We start from the raw sequence: 19624 nt of genomic DNA on the forward strand, positions 1-19624 counted from the left end.
TCCAAATGTGAGTGACGGTAGTAAAGCACATGGGAGCCTCTTGTTCCCTATAAGAACCTCTGAAATTGCAGCGGGTCTGTGTGTTGCTGACATGGAATGGATACGGAGAGCTGCTGGAAATCCGGCGAACCTGCTGCCCCTTCTCTATACAGGTAGGAGCTGGGACCAAGCCTGGCTCTTCGGATTCACGGCCTGACCTTATCCTTGCTCCTATACTCACGAAGGCTACTCACCATGCATCTCAGTATGTGGAATCCATGTAGAAATTCGTTATGGTAGCTCAGAACTTTAAGCCCAGAATGTTGAATGTATGCCTAAGTGTTTTGCTCATCCACAGCAAATCATTTGTGTTCAGGATAGGGTCCTGTGCCATAGAATGTAATAAAAGGAGAAAGGTTGTCCAGGAAAGTTAGGGGCCTAAAGTCGTAAAGCAAGAAACAAACAAACAAAAAAAACCCAAAAAAAGTTATCCAAAGGAAGCAGCATCCAGTGAACCCCAGCTATGAGTCAGCACAGGGGGAGGCCCAGCCCCTTCTAGGGGAGCCTGATTAAGGATCAGGCGCAGCTGCTGGGCTGGGCTGGTGTGCTGCTGCTTCTAGTCCCAAGACCAAGTTTTTTTGTTTTTTGTTTTTTTTGCATTTTAATTATTTTTTTTATTCGTTTATTTGTTTATTTACAGCATAACAGTGTTCATTGTTTTGGCATCACACCCAAGACCAAGTTTTAATAGCAACTTCCCTTCTTAGGCTGATAAAACTCCACCCCCCCACCCCCCCAACCCCCCCCCCCCCCCGTGGCTGGAAAGAAGTGTCACACTTTACTTGCTCCCCAGCCTTTGTCCCCAGCCCCTCCCAGAGAAGGTTTGGGCATGTAGAGGGGGCCCTGTGAGCCACCTCCAGCCTAGGGTGACTGTTGTAAGGGAACTTTCAGCGCCTCTCCTTGCAACACTATGACGTGCCTCAGGAAGCCCAGGACTCAGACAGCTGCTTTTCTGCCTCATTGCCTGCTTTTTTTGAAGATTCTGCAAGCAGGGTATGGCCACCTTTATAACAACAGCTATGCTGGGTGAGTAGAGTGACTTTCGTTTCCTGTGACTTTTAGTTGGATAAGGATGCTGGTTTGCTCTTGAGTCTGCCTCTGAATTTTTTTTTTTCTCATCTGTGATTTTTGTGTGAATCTGTACACTTCGCCCTCACCTAAAGTAAAGTGTGTGTGCATTTCCCAGCTCTTGGGTCGAGCTCACTGAGAGAACGTGGTGGTCGCAAGTCTAGCTTTTCACACTTTTTATAGTGTGCCACCCTCCACTGTGGACCAGTGTTGAATGGGATTCTGTCCTTGGCGTGGCCAGTATTTACAGTATCCGCATAAGAAGGATGCTGTTGCGCCACGTGAATTATGACCTGAAAACTAGAGCTTCTCCTTCAGGATTATAGACAGAAAGGGTTGAAATTCACCAGTGATTAAGACCAGAGTGTGTGTGGGGTGTGTGTGTGTGTGTGTGTGTGTGTGTGCATGCATGCATGTGTGTGTGTGTATGTGCTTGTTAGCCTGCATAGTAGTTATTAGAAAGATTTTAAAATCTGAGCCACGCAAATGAGCCAGCTCAAAATAAGCTGAATAAAAGTAGTCAACAGTAAAATTGGATGTTTTTTTCGGAAGGGAAGAATGTAGAATGGGAAAAAACAATTAGTTCCCCCCCTGCCCTGTGTCTGTAGCTTAGGGTACCTTGTGTTTGCCTTTCTTAAGGAGGCACAGGACTGTGTATGAAGTAGTGTGCGACTCTGCACCTCTTCTCCCAAAGGCTTGCTGTGGACTCTACAACATTTGTTTTACTCAGATTTGCAGGGGGTTGTTCTTTGAATCTGGAAATTATGGCATTACTGCATTTTAAATCAGGAAGAACCTTAAATAGCTCATCTAATTCAGTTGCTTTTTATAGAGGAGGAAAACCAGGGTCTTAAATCTTTATCATTCTGTAACTATCAATTGAGGAAAACTTTCCCCTAGGTGTGTCCAGTGTGTTAAGGCACAGTTGTTCTTACTAGGAATAATGTAAAGAAGAACTTGTAAGTATGACCCTGGAAAGAGAAATACTTCCCTTTTGTGTTCTAAAGAATCAAGTGCTGGGGTGCCTGGGTGGCTCAGTGGGTTGGGCCTCTGCCTTCTGCTCAGATCATGATCTCAGGGTCATTCTTCCCCCACCCCCTTTGCCTGCCCCTCTGCCTACTTGTGATCTCTCTGTCCAATAAATAAAATTTTAAAAAATAATAAACAATCTAGGCCCTGCCTTTACTGTTTCTCCCGAATATGGTGCTTACAGAGAAAACTTAAAACAATACAAAAAAACCTGTCCTCAGTTTTGGGGACAATAAGATGGGGGAGGAGGCATTGGTGGAGTTAAGGGCTATAGATGGTAATACAATCCTGATTTTTCCACCCCTTGTTCCAGGGAGAAAGAGAAAGGGGCGAACATCAGAAGCATTGCTTATCAGTCTCCTAAACACACAGGGTTCAGGCTTCACATCCTGTCTTTCGTCATGCCTTTGGAGATCTGGACAAGGGAGCCATGTTTTATGACTGGTATTGGCCCCACTGTGGACTTTCTAGACTCTCTTGTCTGGTGTCAGGCCATGTGATAATCACAGATCACAGGTTTAAACACACCCGTATGACCTAGGTTTAGACACACCCGTACGACCTAGGACCACACTGCTCCACTCAGCTGGGGTCCTGTTCTTAATTATTTCAGTGTGTGGTGCTTGATGATGACCAAGTTAGCAGACCTGCTTCAGTGGAGCAGGTGCAGGCACTTAGCTAAGCACCACGTAGAGGAAACACAGCCAATGGCAGTAAATTTTTCCTTCTAGAATTTGCTGCAGCTGGAACTTTTCTGGAGCAAGCCGCACTATTTTTCTGTTCTGCAATGAAAGCATTAATTGCTGTTTTCCCTTTGCCTGCGACATAATAAGTCAGTCCCAAATGTATAAATTACCGGATGTGTGAAAGTTGGAGAAAAAAGCTGAAACATTTGAGAAACTGAAGACCGCCTTACCTGTCCATCACTGTAGAAGCCTAGAGCTTCTTTAAAACTGGAAGTGTCTGAGCACATTCCCACCAGAAATGGGGGATTTTAACTTCCTCTTACTAAATAGGTCATTCTCTCATCAGGAAAGACAGAAATGCTGCTTATGTTTGGGATTCCTTCGCTTGCTTCCCCCAGGAACTACTTTCTGCCTGTCTCATTCTAGAGTGAGTAAGAACCTGATGGCATGACATGGTGGCATAGTTACTTTGTGTGATCTTTGTTGCCAATTCAAGGTTAAAATTCTAGACCACCTCACTTTTTCTCCTTTAATAGGTTTAGGCTTTGTTAATTATGGAGCGGCCCCGTTTCTTGCATTTTGGTAAAAACAATTTTGTAGGTCTTTATCAACAATATAATGCAGTTTTGGGTATCCCCATTTTACAGTTAAGCTAAATGAAGTACAACTGGGTAATCCAACTTCAGAGCTAACTAACCCAAGGTCATTGTAAGGGCACAGTTGGGATTCTAACCTGGCTCTGCTTGACTGGACAAACTACTTCCTATTCCATCACTCGCTTAAGATACAGAAGATAATTGGTCTTAAGGAAAACTGAAGGTTTAATCTTGTTTGGGGAACTGATAGTTTCAGGGTAATAAAGAAGTGGATTATGTAGCTAAAACTGGAAGTCTAATTGAGGTTCCCTTCTCAGGTGATGAGTCACTGATGGTGAATCTTCATTAGAAAAGCAGGCAAGGGGCACCTGGGTGGCTCAGTGGTTTAAGCCTCTGCCTTCGGCTCAGGTCATGATCTCAGGGTCCTGGGATCGAGCCCTGCATCGGGCTCTCTGCTTGGTGGGGAGCCTGTTTCTCCCTCTCTCTCTGCCTGCTTCTCTGCCTACTTGTGACCTCTCTCTCTGTCAAATAAATGAATAAAATATTAAAAAAAAAAAGAAAAGCAGGCAAACACAAGGGATGGAAAGTGGAAGATGAATAAAAACAAAGTAGCACAGGAACTGGCCGTGGGTGTGTGCCTTCATTCATTCAACAAGTAATATTACTCTGTGCCAAGAACATTAACCAACAGAGTCCATGCCGTCTGATAGCTTGGTTTAGTAAATAACCCCACACATAACATTAGTAGACAATGTATAAATATTGGGTGGAATGAAGAGACCATGAGGATTGATTAGTGAGCTCTGAACCAAGAAGGGAGGAGTGGAAATCTATTCTAGGCTTGGCCTGTTCTGATCACTCAGCCCTGCTATAGCTCAGCTGGGGAGGAATGTGAACGTGCTTCCTGACACTAGGGTTCCTTGTTGGACTTGAGCCCACTGGTATTGGATGTGCCTGCTGAGGACTGGAACACTCCTTCCTCACTCAGCCCTACACATGCTGAAGACTCCTTTCCTATCACTGTGTGGTCATTTCTCCTTTCAGGGGAGCAACTCTAAGGACTGCCTTTGTCCCATGACCATAGGTATGTATGTGCAAGGCTGGTTATGGCCCATTAGATGGCTGGTGCATGCTGAACAGTCAGTGTCCATGCAGTATCCACACCCCCATCCTTAACCCTGTTGCCCCCAACACCCCATACCCTCACCTTGGTTTACTAGTCCTTCATGGGAACAGGATATGGAGAATTAGGAATGGAAGGGAACAGGGTTTGTTTTTGAAGAAGGCAGTTTGGTCCTTGAAACCGTTAAACAAAGAGACCCCAAATCAGGATGTGACCTATTGAAAAGCAGACAACTATGAGAAATACAGTGACTCAGAACAGCTTGAACTTCAGGGACATCATATTTGTTTTCCAACTTACTACTCTGGCTCTTCCTCAGTCTCTCAACAGCAGCTTTTTATTTTCATCCTCCAATGGTAGTTTCCTTTTAATGTCTAACTTTTAGAAACCCAGAGCTAGAGTTCAAGAGCACAGGGTGGTCATTGGAATCTGAGTTGTGTTCTATGGTGGTAGTTAAAACTCCTTTCAGGTAAGATGGCTCGAAATCCCTGTTTGCCTCAGACTGGTGCTGTTCTCACCTGCTCTTCTGGCCTAGTAATTGGCAATACCCCATTTCAGTCTGAGCAGAGTCCTGATTTAGATGGTAAATCATGGATTCAGCCTTATTCACTGTGTTTCCTTCTTTAATAAGCATTGTTTCAAGTATTCAGCTACCTTCTTATTTCAAGACTGCAAATTCAGTTCCTAACTATCTTCCTATAAAAAGTCTCCTCCTTGTCCTCTCTCTCTTCTCCCTTGCCAAAACCACCATTCATATTCAGTATTTCCTTATCATAGCCCAAATTAAGGTGGCTTTCTCCAAACTGCTCTACCTCTCTACTCCATTCTCATTCTAATGATCTTACTAAAATAAGCCTTTGCCTGTGTTACTCCCTTGCTCAAAAATCTATTTTGGCTTCCTATTGCTAACTACATCAAATCCAGAATCCTTTGCTTGGCTTTCAAGGCCTCTATAATCAGACTCTCTGGTTCTTCTGTCTCTATTTCACTCTTCTTCAGCCTTGAGACTGCGCTGTAGTCCAGAGAAAGGGAGCGCTTCAGCCTTGATCCATCTTTAACAAAAGAAGGCAGGCCCCATTCATCATAAGGGCCTAAAGCAAGAATGAGCCATCTCAGATCATGAATGATAGATTGGAATGTGTGAGCTAGAGGGGCATTAGGGAATTATGAAAGATGTACAGTAGGTTTTAAGTTTGGTTTTTGAACCTATTCTTCACAATTCAGTGTGGTTTATAGAATAGTTCTTCAGTGTTCTCTGGAAAGTTCCTTTGAGCTCTTGGCCCTTATTAATGGGAGAATAACTTAAGTTTTCCTTATGCACTAGCTCAAAGGGCAACTCCTAAGTGCTGATTATGAGGTGTTTATTCCAAAAGCTTTATTCCCCACGGTCTGTTCTGTGTGTTGAGGCCTCCTGCTTTGCTTGGTAAAAGAATACAATGCTGTAGGTCTCCATTTCCTCTGACCTGAACTCCCAGGCAGGCATAGGGATCAGCATTCCCTCTGCCACTGAGCTAGTAGAAAGAGGAGTGTTTTATGTGCTTCTGGGCCACTTCTTGGAGCCCAGTCTTATAATGAAGACTTTATTTTATGGCACCAGGATACATTCTGGGTAATACCGTTAAGCATGGTCACTTCCACTTCCTGAAAAGTAGTGAAGGATGTTACTATTCCATAATTTTATATTGTGAAAGCTACAAAAGCATAAGTCTTTTAGTCTGTGTAAATGGAACTGCTGATCAGAAAATGAAGTTATCTTGTGAACTGTTCTAGTCTTCACTTCGATCCCTCAGTAGATAACTGGTTCATAGGATTAGAATTTGCTTTGCCAAACAAATACCTTTTCCAGTCTGCCTCTGGGTGTTAGTTTCTTCATAATAAAGTGGAATGTAGAATATGAAGTTTTCAAGTAGCTTGTTCTGGGTAGTATAGTAAATTTCATAAATTATTTTATTGAAGGTTCAAGCAAACTTTAAAATGACTTCAATAAAATTACCATCTTCCCGGTGTACTTTGAAAAATAATAAAATATTTGTATTTTTTACTAAGAATACTGTTGAGTTGTGGGTTTGCTGGTTTGTTTTTGTTTGTTCTTTTTCTATAACAACCCCAAATCTCAATGGTTTGAACAAGAAATTTCTTTCTCATGTAGAAATACAAGCAGGTATAGTTGGTAGTGCCAGAGAAATGGACTCTGTCCTGTGTCTATGCTCAACACTCAACTCCCAAATGTGGTTCAATAAGTCTAGCTCTTGAGTTCTGACCAGCAGGACCATGGAAAGTGTTGGTCCCTCTCCTTTAAGAGAAAAATCCTTCACCATCACTCCCTACTGGCCAGAGTTACTTAAATAGATTTAGCTGTATGGGAGGCTATGAAAGAATGGCTGGGAATGGTAAGTATGGCTTGGGGGAAACATAAAAGGAAATAACTAGCAGCTTCTCTCAGTGGTCACTATGACATATAATGATTACCAATCTACTTTCCCTTCTATTTCATTCTCCTATAGAAGCAATCCATCCAAATGGGCTTTTAGAATTGTGTACTTGACACAGATTCAAAATATGCATTTTTATTCTGTAAGTGGTATTTAAGTCATAGAATCAGAAAAAAAGACCACAAAATTAGAGCTCAGTCCCTTTCTTTAATACACGAGGAAGCAGAACTCAAAAAAAAAAAATTTGCAGAGCTGGTGGAGTGGGACTAAAACCCAGGTCAGGTGAGTTTGAAGTAGTCCTTATAGTTAACAACACTGTTTGGTGAATCCAGAAATCTTACTCTGTCTTATTCCTTAGGGTTATTGGGGATGAAGTAAAATGACTTCTCAGCCTTGGCAAGTCTGAGAAGTGTTTAATGAGGGAGGATTTAATTTCATTTCTATAAATATTTGTAGCATATCTGGCCCTCTGCTAGTCTGGGACTACAGATAAAAGAGCAGTCCATGTGCATGGGGTGATTAGATGCTAGTCAAGAATTTTGTAAAAAAAAAAAAAATCAAAATCTAGATTACTTTTATTCCCTGACCCCAAGGAAAATTCCCTTTTCCATCATTGAGAAGGGAAGACTTGAAGGCTAATAATTGGGGACAAAAGACTAGGATATTATAGTGATCATGGTAATAACATGGTAGAGCCTGGTTTCTGGCAGTAACAATCAAAGGGAAAGGACGGAACCAATTAAAGAAATACTTAACAGGTAGAATTTTCACAATTGGGTAACTGAAGAGGAGATGAAGGAGGAAATAGTGTAAAATGATTCTTAGGATTAATAGAACTGAGCTCTTTGCAGAGAGGGTAAGTACTACTTCAGCTCTGTGTAGTTTGAGGGATTTGTAATGTACCCAACTGGATAGATGGCTCTGAAGCTCAAGATATCTAGACTGTGGAATTGATTCCAGGAACTGATGTATGCCTTCTTAAAACCATCGAATATATGATGGGGCATCTAGGAAGCACTGATTACATTAAAAATAAAGAACTCAAACCAAGATAGAACAATGGGGGAAGGGAGAGCCAGAGAAACTAGTAGAAAGTACTAGAAAGAAACCCAGGAGAGTAAGATCCAAGAAAGGTGAGGCCAGTCACATTAAATATGACAAAGTGATATCCATTGGCTTGGCCATTCAAGATCTCAGTTGTATTATCATCAGAGATGCTTTTAGTGAAATGGTGAGGGAAATCCAGAGCACGGTCGGTTGAAGAACAAATGGGATGTGAGGACATTAGCAGTGAGTGTAGACCATAATTTAAAGAAGCTTATCCATGAAGTCAGAGTGGAGAGTTGATAAATAGTTGAAAGGGTTTTGTTCTTGTTTTTACTACTTAAGATAGGGGAGTATGACCATGTTTTATGCCAGGTGGTAGGAATAAGAACAAGACTATAGGTAAGAAATGGAGTTAGGTGTCTGAAGAGATAGGAAGCTACCTGGCCTCTTTCCTAAAAAACAAACAAAAAACAAAACAAAACAAAAAAACCTAGCCCTATGAAGACATAGCAGATAGAGGACCTGATAAAAGAGATGATTTATCAGTATTTTTTTTAAAGATTTTATTTATTTATTTGACAGAAATCACAAGTAGTCAGAGAGGAAGGGAAGCAGGTTCCCTGCTGAGCAGAGAGCCCAATGCAGGGTTCGATGCCAGGACCCTGGGATCATGACCTGTGCAGAAGGCAGAGGCTTTAACCCACTAAGCCACCCAGGTGCCCCTCAGTTTTGTTTTCTTAAACATAAATTTTAGAGTTACTGTACCTGATTCCTACACCTTGCTTCCTCTGTTAACAAATTTCTTACAAAATTTATAAATTGGAATATAATATAGGTGTTAAGTATATTATTATGTGTAATATTAGTTGGAAAGTCTCTCAGGTAGATAACCTATTTCAAAACTGATTACCTTTCATCTTCCTGGGAAATTAAAAGTTCTGTTAAAATGTCTTCATGTTGTCTGAACCAAATGAATGGGCTTCCCTTTTCCCTCCTCCTGTCAATTCCCTCAGGACTGGAGGTAACACCATCCTCTCCATCTTTCCAGTCCCATCTTCCCTCATCGTACCACACTTACAAAGTACCAGCAGAACCAACGTATGCCTTACCACCAATCCTATGTTCCAGGCAGGGTTAGGAATCTCCAAAGCAGAGAGCAGAAGAGTCTCTGCCTCTTGAGGGCTTTTTTCTTTTAATCTTTAAAATTCAATTTAGTTAACATACTATATTAGTTTCAGGGATAGAATCTTATGATTCATCAATTGCACTTAACACCCAGTGCTCTTCACATCAAGGGCTCTGTTTAATACCCATCATCCAATTATCCTTTCCCTCCAGCAACCTTGAGGGCTTTGATCTTAATCCAGTGATCTAAACTGGGGCAGGGGAGAAGGGGGGAGAATGAAAATGCAACTACATTAGATCAACAACCCTCTTCCTACTCTTGACTTTTGACACACACACTGTGTATTTGTATAGCATTTCAGTCTTAGATTGAACGTTGCTAAATGTTACAACTAGGGTATCACATTTTAACCCCAGATGAGCTTATTTTTGTACTTAAAGAATCTGTGACAACCTATACAGGTGACCTCATTTACCATATTTTCACATCCCTCCTCTATCTTTTAGGTTTCTGTCTTAATGGGACTAATTTATGAATCCTCTAAATGTCTAAGTTCCTATTTGTGATTTTTGTGGACATAATGAAGACACAAGGTTTCTAGTAAGAGACTATAATAGGACTGACCATATCAATCATGTTTCCATGGAAGGTATATAATGTGTGTATGATGTAGTAGCAATAGATTTGGCATAAAAATTGCTAAACATATGGAAGGTTAGAGGGATTTGGGACAACCCTGTATAGCAGGCTGTTTGGAGTAAAAACTTGCTGCTGGAAAATATATTCTATGCCCTTGACTTACAGGGCAGAAAAGGAGGACACAGGAAGAACTGGGCTCCCCCATAGGAGTTTTAAGGCCTCTGTGTGTCAGGAAAAGGGAATGACTGCAAGTGACAAGTAGGAAATCCTCTTAATATATAATACCAGATAGAAAGACTACTTCAGCATTTCAGAGAGAAGTATAGTCTGACTGGTTTTTCCTCTGCCCTAAATGAGGGTGTTTATTCCCTTAGAATATAGTTGGCCTTCACAGCAGCTGTTCTGAAACTCTGCAGTTACTTAAAGCTCTTACTCTACCTCGCTCTCCCTCCCTACTACCCCTGACCCCAAACTTTTTACTAATAAAACCAAAGATGTGTGTCTTTAAGATGGAGTCAATGTGGTGTATGGCCTGAGTTCTCTTGTCTTCCATCCTCTCTGGCTCAATCTATATGAGTCCCAGGCTCACCTCTCTTTCCAAGACAATTTCCTTTATCAAGTCAACACTAATTTTTTCCCCCAAAGTATAGTTGATGGTTACATTAGTTTCAGGTGTACAACATAGCAATTTGACAAGTTTATACCTTATGCTAAGTTCACCACAAGTGTAGCTGCCATCTGTCATCACAGAACCTATTACAATATCATTGACTATTACCCTATGCTGTTCCTGTCATCCCCGTGACTTACTCATTCCGTAACCGGAAGTCCATATCTCCCACTCCCTTTCACTCCTTACGCCCTTTCCCATCTCTGCTCTGGCAACCATCAGTGTGTTGTCTGTATTTGAGTCTGTTTCTGTTGGTTTTATTTTTTAGATTCCACATATAAATGAAATCATATGGTCTTTCTCTAACTTAATTCACTTAGCATAATAACCTTTAGGTCTATCCAAGTTGTTGTAAATGGCAGGATCTCCTCCCTTTTTTACAATTGAATAATATCGGGGTGTGTGTGTGTGTGTGTGTGTGTGTGTGTGTGTGTGTGTACAATATCTTTATTCATCTATTGGTAGACACTTGTTTCCATATTTTGCCTTTTGTAAATAATGCTGTAATAACATAGGGATGCCTATATATTTTCAAATTAGTGTGTTTGTTTTCTTTGAAAAGATCTCTAGTAGAATTACTAGATCTTATGTTTAATTAAGTTAATTAACTTAATTTTTATTAACTTTTTGAGAAACCTCGATTGTGGCTGCACCAGTCTACATTCCCACCAACAGTGCAAGAGGGTTCCCTTTCCTCCACATTCTCACCGACACTTATTTTACCTTTTTGATTTTAGACAATGTGACACATATTAGGGGGTATCTCACTGTGGTTTTGATTTGCATTTCCCTGATTAGTGATGTTGAACATCTTTTCATGTGTCTATTGGCCACCTGCTGTCATCTTTGGAAAATGTATATTCGGGTTCTCTGCCTATTTCTAATCAGATCATTGGATTTTTGGGGTTTCTGTTTGTTTGTTTGTTTTGATAAGTTGTATTCTTAGTGGGTTACTATTTAAACTATGTAATTGAAGTTATCCTGTACAAGTTTCTCTTCCCATTTCATAAATGAAATGCCTTTTCATTTAGTGTTTCCTTTGCTGTGCTAAGCTCTTTATTTTGGTGTAGTCCTGATAGTTTATTTTGCTTTTATTTATCCCTTAATATTTTAGAAAAATATTGCTAAGGCTGATATCAAAGAACTTACTGCCTATATTTTCTTCTAGGATTTTTACGGCTGCAGGTCTCACATTTAGGTCTTCACTCCATTTAAGTTTATTTCTGTGTATAAGAAGGTGGCTCATTTCATTCTTTCACACGTAGAGGACCAGTTTTTCCAGTACCGCTTGAAGACATTGTCTGTTTCCCATTGCATTTGCTTTTCTCCTTTGTCCTAGACTAATTGACCATATAAGTGTGGGTTTATTTCTGTGTTTGGTTTAGTTCCATTGATCTCATGTCTGTTTTTATGCCACTGCCATACTGTTTTGATCACTATAGTTCTGTATCATATCTTGAAATCTGAGATTGTAGTATCTCTAGTTTTGTTCAAGATTGCATTGGCTTTTTGGGGTCTTTTGTGGTTCTACAAGCTTTAGTATGCAAGTTCTATGAAAAATGTTGTTGGCATGTTGACAGGGATTGTACTGAATCTGTAGATTGCTTTGGGTAATATAGACACTTTAACAGTATTTTTCCATTTGTTCATGTTGTCTTTGGTTTCTTCAGTGTCTTACAGTTTTCAGAGTATAGGTCTTTCACCTCAATTAAACTTGTTCCTAGGCATTTGATTCTTCGGTGCAAGTCAACACTATTTGAGTGCCTACCATGTGCCCAATGGTATTTTAAAGTCTAGAAACACAGAAATTTAGGTGCTAGGAATTATAGCACTGCTTAAAGCAACAAAACTGTCCCTCATGGGATTTATATCTTAATGGGTGATAAAAAAAAAAATATCACCATAGTGTTAAGATATGATAGGGGTTATGAAGGTACAGCATAGACCAGGAATAAAGAGTGTCAGGAGAAAAAATGAGAAGAATAAACTGAGGCCAGGAGCCATGTGACTATCTGGGGGTAGAAATTTCCATGCAGAAGAAATAGCAAGTGGGATGGGAGCTTGTTGGCCATATATCTGGACAGGGGTTCTCAGACCAGAAGCACCAGCATCACCTGGGAACATCACAGAAATGGGGACTCTCGGGATACACATGTTCCTCCCCCCAACCCCCTCTGCATAAGGAACTCCAGGGGTGGACCTAGCAAGAAAGGCTTTAACAAGCCTTTCAGGTAATGTGAGCTTAAAGTTTGAGAACCCGGTGGTTCTCGTGACATGGCTGGAGCAGAGCCATTGAAGGGAATAGTTACTCTCTTTTTCTGCTCCTCCCCTGCTGAAAAAAAAAAAATCCTTTATTTCCTTTTTCTTTACAGTGCGAAATATCCTCCAACTCCCCTCCACCTCCTCCTCTGGGCCTTTGTCTCTCTGGCATGCATTTTTTTTTTTAAGATTTTATTTATTTATTTGACAGAGAGAGATCACAAGTAGGCAGAGAGGCAGGCAGAGAGAGAGGAGGAAGCAGGCTCCCTGTGGAGCAGAGAGCCCTATGCTGGGCTCAATCCCAGGACCCTGAGATCATGACCTGAGCCAAAGGCAGAGGCTTAATCCACTGAGCCACCCAGGTGCCAGCAGGGGCTTAATCCACTGAGCCACCCAGGTGCCCCTCTGGCATGCATTTCTGGGGAATCCCTCCTTCTTCCTCTCTGGAGCCTTCCTGCCTTTCATGGGCTAGTTCAAACATTACTCCTCAGGCTGGAGTTACCTGATCCCACCAACAGCTGTGATTTCTCCCCACTCTGTGATCCCATAGTACTCTATCTGTCCTTTTTTACAATCACAACCGACTGCTGGGTATTAATAGCTTTTTGTGTCTGTCCTATCTTTGCTATTTCAGGAAGAAAGTTGTTTTACAAGCAAGTTGAGAGTAAGGTGCTAGATTTTACTCTTCTTTTATATTCTCCCAGTGCCCAGATAGTATTTGGGCGATTTGGTAAAAGTTTAGAAGGATGTGAGGGAAGGGAAGGAGAAGGCAGGCAAAGGAGGAAACGAATACATTAGGAATCAAACTTCTGACATTTGCAGGCAGTTTCACCAGACTAGATTTCATAAAAATAAAAATGGTAGTGAAAACTAGAAGCCATTTGCCCCTCAGGCCTGCAGGGAGGATGTGGGGAATATTGAAAGCTATCACCTGTATGTACCTATGTGCGATCTATCCCATCCTCGTGTCACTTTCTCCATGCTCAATGCAATTCATGTATCACTCCAATGATTACCCAATTTTGGTCTCAGATACTTTCCTTCTCATGCTCTTAGGACTGCTTTGAACAGTATTGTACCTCATTATGGGCCCAATAACTGGTAGGTCAGTTCTTTTTTTTTTTAGCATTTTTTTCCATTTTATTTATTTTTTCAGCGTAACAATATTCATTGTTTTTGCACAACACCCAGTGCTCCATGCAAAACGTGCCCTCCCCATTACCCACCACCTGTTCCCCCAACCTCCCACCCCAGGTCAGTTCTTTCTAAAGGGAACATTGTAAGAAAAAGATGGATGGTAAAGTGGAATTATTACCAATTCAACCATCTCCCCCCAAATTAAGTACTTCTAAAGCAACTACTGTAAAGATGCAAAATCTGTATAGCAGATTTTTCTAGAACAGCAAGATACCTAAAAGGACTTGAGAATGGAAACTATTTAACCAAGATTTTTATATTTACACATACTGCTTGCTTATAGGTTATTCACAGCTTCCGGTTAAAATAAAAAAAAAAAGTGCATCTTTAAATATTACTCCTAAGATTGTTCTCTTCATTCATAGTGTAATGGAAGCCAGTTCTTCACTTCACCCAACCTGAAACTGTTAACTTCAGAAAAAGAGAAACGGCCAAAGTGGGGCCCATGAAAATCGTACACCCTAAATGGTGAGACCTGTAAACTCTCATTAACTACTATGACCATTAAAGGACAACATGGTCCTTAGTTTTCTTAGTTCACGTGGCAAGTCATAGCTCCCAAACTTTGTGGAGCACCTTATATACTTAACCAATTGTTTTAAATCCGATTCCGTGAAGCTTCTGAGGATGCCCATATAATATTTTGACTAAGGCTTGTATGCCAGCCTTTTTTGCCACTAACAGAAGCAAATGATTTCCCATGTTTATTTTCCAGAACATCACTTGCCTTCTTCCAAAGCTCTCAGAATGCTCTCCTGTAGCACTTACCAATTTGCAATGTAATTGTTTAATTGTGTTTTCTTCCTGACTAACATGTATATTCACTGGGAATAAAGAACCTCTTCCACTTCAAGTCCAATCTGTACTCAAACTAATACCTGTTTTATTATTGTTATCCTTCCACCCACAGAAGTTGAGCCACACTAAGTTGCCAATATTAAATGTTTTCTCTAAAATAACAGCAGTTTCATATGCTTCAACCTCATAAAAGCTTTAACTAACTGAAAAATGATTTTTTTAATGCTGTGTAAATACTAGTTGTTTACATGCAGATTTTCCATTGAAGTACCAAGATCTATCTAGTTTATAGTGTATTGCCAGAGCTTCTCCAGCTTTAATGTGCAAAGGAATTACCAGGGGATCTTGTTAACATGCAGATTCTGCTTCAGGAGGGTTGGGGTAGGACCTGACATTCTGCATTTCTAACAAGTTCCCAGGTGGGGCTGATGCTGTGGTTCATGGGCCACCCTTGGAATAACAAGAGTTTGGACTACAGGATGAGGAGTCAAGATGTAAAACCTAGATCTGCCACCAGCGATTTGACTTTGTAGCTTAATCTTTCTAGGCCTTACTTTCTGTAGGGTCCAGGGGTTCAAGTAGGTCGTCTATTACTTCCAAGTCTAATGTGGATGACCTGCGAAGGTCATGTTTACCTAAGTGATTAGAGAGTCCATACAGCACAGGGGTCAGGAGCACCAGCTCCAGCCTCAAATCCCCTGGGGTAGCATCCCAGCTTTTCCACTTACCCTATGACCTTTGAGAATTAATCTCTCTGTGCTTCAGTTTCCCCCATCTGTAAAATTGAACTAATACTAAATGTATATACGTAAAGTGCTGAGGACAGACCCTGAGACAGACACAGAAACTCCAACATAAGCTATTTTCAACACTAATATTCTCTGCAGTTTAATTTCTAAGAAGCGTTCCTAAGGGAATTATCTGAAGTGTGGGCAAAGACTTAAAGTAGATGGAAAGATGTTTATCACCAATTTTATAAAAATGTGGAACACTACATCTAGGTTTAACAAGAAGGGTTACTTATATATTATGAAATCTGTGCCCATTATAAATGCCTAATATATTTAGTGCTCAAGATACAATATGAAATGTTAAGAAAACCACACACCAAACTGTATTAACAGCTTATGTTCATGATTCCTTACAAATGATACAGTTAGCTATCTGGTGGGGGGAAAGGTTCTAAAATATTAAGTGATTATTATGACCGAGAGACAGCATTAGGGGGTCCTGTTTTCTTCCTACATTATTTACTAATTCTACATGAGGGGTGAACAACTTTTGTATTCAGAGAAATTTTTAACCTGTGTAAACCGCATGGTATCTCCCCCTCCAAAAGACAACACTATGGCAAGGATTTCAGCTTCTGTTATGCCCAAAGTGTTCCAGAAGCATTGCAAATATGAATCAGAAGCCAGTAAATTTAATTATACAGCACTCAATACCAAACTAATGACTGAAAAGAGAAACAAATGCGCTCAATTTTTTAGTTCTTTTTTTTAATATTTTATTTATTTATTTGACACAGAGAGAGAGAAGTCACAAGCAGTCAGAGAGGCAGGCAGAGAGAGAGGGAGAAACAGGCTCCTCACCGAGCCGAGAGCCCGATGCGGGGCTCGATCCCAGGACCCTGAGATCATGACCTGAGCCGAAGGCAGAGGCTTAAACCACTGAGCCACCCAGGCGCCCCATCAATTTTTTAGTTCTGAGCAAAATTTGAGATTGAGTATTCTAACGAAGCATTAAATGGCCAAAGCGGCTGCCTTGCTGTGTGTCCCATAGATACCAAGGAAACTAGAAAACACAGGATCAGGGTTTATGACTTTGCAGGTTGGCAAAATACCAGGCACAACCAGCATCATGCTGTTGTGTTGTTTAAGTAGATTTTCAAATAGAAATTCTGTGGTTGCCATACCACACTACAAATAAATTTGTATTTCGATCTTTTTTCATTCAAAAGTTAATACAATGAGTCAGGACATGCATTTGAAATGACTAGAGGGAGACTCCATTATGCTTTTAGTCTGTTCCTCTATTACATATATTTTTCCAAGACTGAGCTAACCCATTATGTCTTGAAGAAATTCCAGAAAAATATTTGCTAGCAGTTTCCTACACCATCAATTTCTTTTTAAAGCTGCCGTAGTAATGATAATCAGAACCTAGTCCAGGTAGAACATTAAGGGTTATTTCATCTTGTCTCTGTGGGGCATGGGTTGAAAGGAAAGTTTGTCTGCATAAATTTTCTGCTGCTACTCCACTGTCTGATAAAATTTCACATCCCTAATTTTTATTTGACTTCTCAGTACTTTGAATTTCTCACTTTTTGAGTAGACTTCACCTCTGATCTATGAATGCTTGATTATCTCCCTCACCAGGACCTTCAACCTGGAAACTAGAAAAAGATCGTCTGAATAAAACCACTTTTCAATCACCTGCAAATCATTTTTCTTTGCCCCTCTCTCATACATTCTAGAACCTTGACTAAAGAGACCTCTGCCTTTAAACACAGGCTTTTGCTTAAAGAATATTGCAAAAGATTAGCTTTGCAGCTAACTTTGTGGCTGATTGTCCTGTAACTCTGGATAACTGTCACCCAGAAAAAAAAAAAAAAAGATATAACAGATCTCAAACATTTTCTCATCCTTTAATTTTGTGTATGTTTTGTAATATAATATAGGATAATAAATAGAACTGTAGATAACTCAAATGCTGGAGTCCACCTTACTTGTTGGGGTATATTCCAAGGCCCCCAGTGAGGTCTGAAACTACAGATAGCACTGAACCCATTATATATATGCATACCGTGATAAATTTGGATATATGTTAGGCACAATAAGAGGTGAACAATAACAGAACAATTATAGATATAGTATATTATGACAAGTTAGGTGAGTGTGGTCTCTCAAAATGTTGTGTACTGTACTCCCTCTTCTTTTGATGTGAGATGACATCCCTATGTGATACCTTGAAGTGGGGTCAATGACCTAGGCATTGTGAAGGCAGCATTAGAATATTATTGACTTATCTGATGATTTGGTGGGAGGATTATCTGCTTCCAGACCAGTTGACTGCAGGTAACTGGAATCATGGAGAAGGGTGGGGGCAGGCCAGAGGGGATGGGGGAGGGCTACTGTGTGTAGAAACCAGGAGTGCTCACAGCAGTTAATCATGGAGCCTTGAAAATGGAAGGTGGTGACCTCAAAGTTCCATTAAGTCAGCCAACAACAGTCTATACAGAGACCAATATTCATTTATCAAATTCTCATTGAGCACCTACATGTCTCAAGTTCCAGATGTTAAGAATATAAAGGACTAGAAATAAGGAAGGCAAAGCACTTATTCTTGTGAAGCCCATATTTTCATAAGGGAGATAGATAATGTATAAGTGAACAAACAGTAACAATTAGATTCGTACAGTGGGTATGATATAAAATGCTGTGACTTTCATTTCGAATGTTAGTCTATGCACCTAGCATAGTGCTAAGTATACCACAAGAAATGTGGTTCGTGCTTTCAGTGAGTTTGCGCTGAAGTCCAGGTGGCAGACATTAATTAGAACTGTAATTGTTATAAAGGAGAAGTAGCCCAGAGTGCTACCTACTCAGGAAAAACTATTAAGGCAGAGAGGTCTTTCTGAGGATGTTGTTCAAGGCAGGGCTTTGAATGATGCCGATTTCCTAGAAGCAGCTATTCTAGCAAATGGCAGCTGGTGAGAAACGTGCTGTCTCCAAGTAGGGGGTAAGGAACAAGGGGTATGTGATGCTTCCACTGATCACAGATTATTTTTAACCACAGTTTTAAAGGAAAATCTAGTCCGATAGGTTACTATTGAGTACCTGAGACTTTACAAAGTACTTTCTCTTGAAATCTCTCAGGCGTTCCTTACCTACAGTAACTTACAAGAAAGTGCTTTAAATTCTGCTGTAAATAAAGCAAGACATGTGCCTTTCCTAAACTTGGTTTCTAAACTATAGAACTGGATGTGATTCTCCCATTATAGGGTACCCCTGAAATTGTGAATGGTACTCAGTAGAGCTCTTTGCCTGGTACACAAAATTTTCTGAATATTAGCTATTGACTTTAAAAGGCAGGGGCGCCTGGGTGGCTCAGTGGGTTAAGCCTCTGCTTTCGGCTCAGGTCATGATCTCAAGGCCTGGGATCGAGCCCCGTATCGGGCTTTCTGCTTGGCAGGGAGCCTGCTTCCCTTCCTCTCTCTCTGCCTGCCTCTCTGCCTACTTGTGATCTCTCTCTCTGTGTCAAATAAATAAATAAAATCTTTTTTTAAAAAAAAGGCAGCTGAACTGCTGTGAGTTTGCTACAGTGCTACAGAGGGAAGGCTGGAAGGAAGACAAAAGTAAACAAGATGTGATCAGCATGTGAGGCTTACCAAAGGCAACACAGAGGAACTCCCACCTGAGGAAATCAGACCCAAATGCCAAGAGACTCTATAGGCAGAGAACAGATGGCTATGGGAGAAACTTGTATAGGAGGAAATACACCTCCTATTCAATAGTCTGATGTAAACATGTACTTTGTTTATGCTTCAAACACAAGAATCTTCAAAATGGGGTGGAAAAAATATCACTGCTTTTTTTTTCCTTTTGTCTATTTTGTGTACATTTTTTGAGAGAACCGTATTCAGGGATATTAATCCTTTGTTAAAGTCTGTCATGTATATGATATAATTTATTTGTGTTTTGACTTTTCTGTCAGGCAAAAGACAATATAAACAATTTTAATGGCTATAAATTCAACTTTACCTTAATTCTTCCTGCTTTGTTGCAGTTTTAGATTTATCTTAAAATGTCAGTTAGACAATGTCGCCCCCCCCCACTGTCTTTGGACCTTACATGGAATTTTCTTTGTACATGGTGTGAGGAAGAACGTTATTTTATCCTCGAGGGCCATTTAC

At 40.5% G+C, this 19624-nt stretch overlaps 1 pseudogene; it reads left to right on the top strand.

Annotated features, from left to right (window-relative positions):
• The first annotated feature begins 949 nt into the window (after positions 1-949).
• LOC123936044 overlaps positions 950-19624 on the top strand; it is a 118725-nt pseudogene continuing 100050 nt past the window's right edge.

Source organism: Meles meles, unplaced genomic scaffold (genome assembly GCF_922984935.1).
Source record: "Meles meles unplaced genomic scaffold, mMelMel3.1 paternal haplotype, whole genome shotgun sequence".
NCBI lineage: Eukaryota > Metazoa > Chordata > Mammalia > Carnivora > Mustelidae > Meles > Meles meles.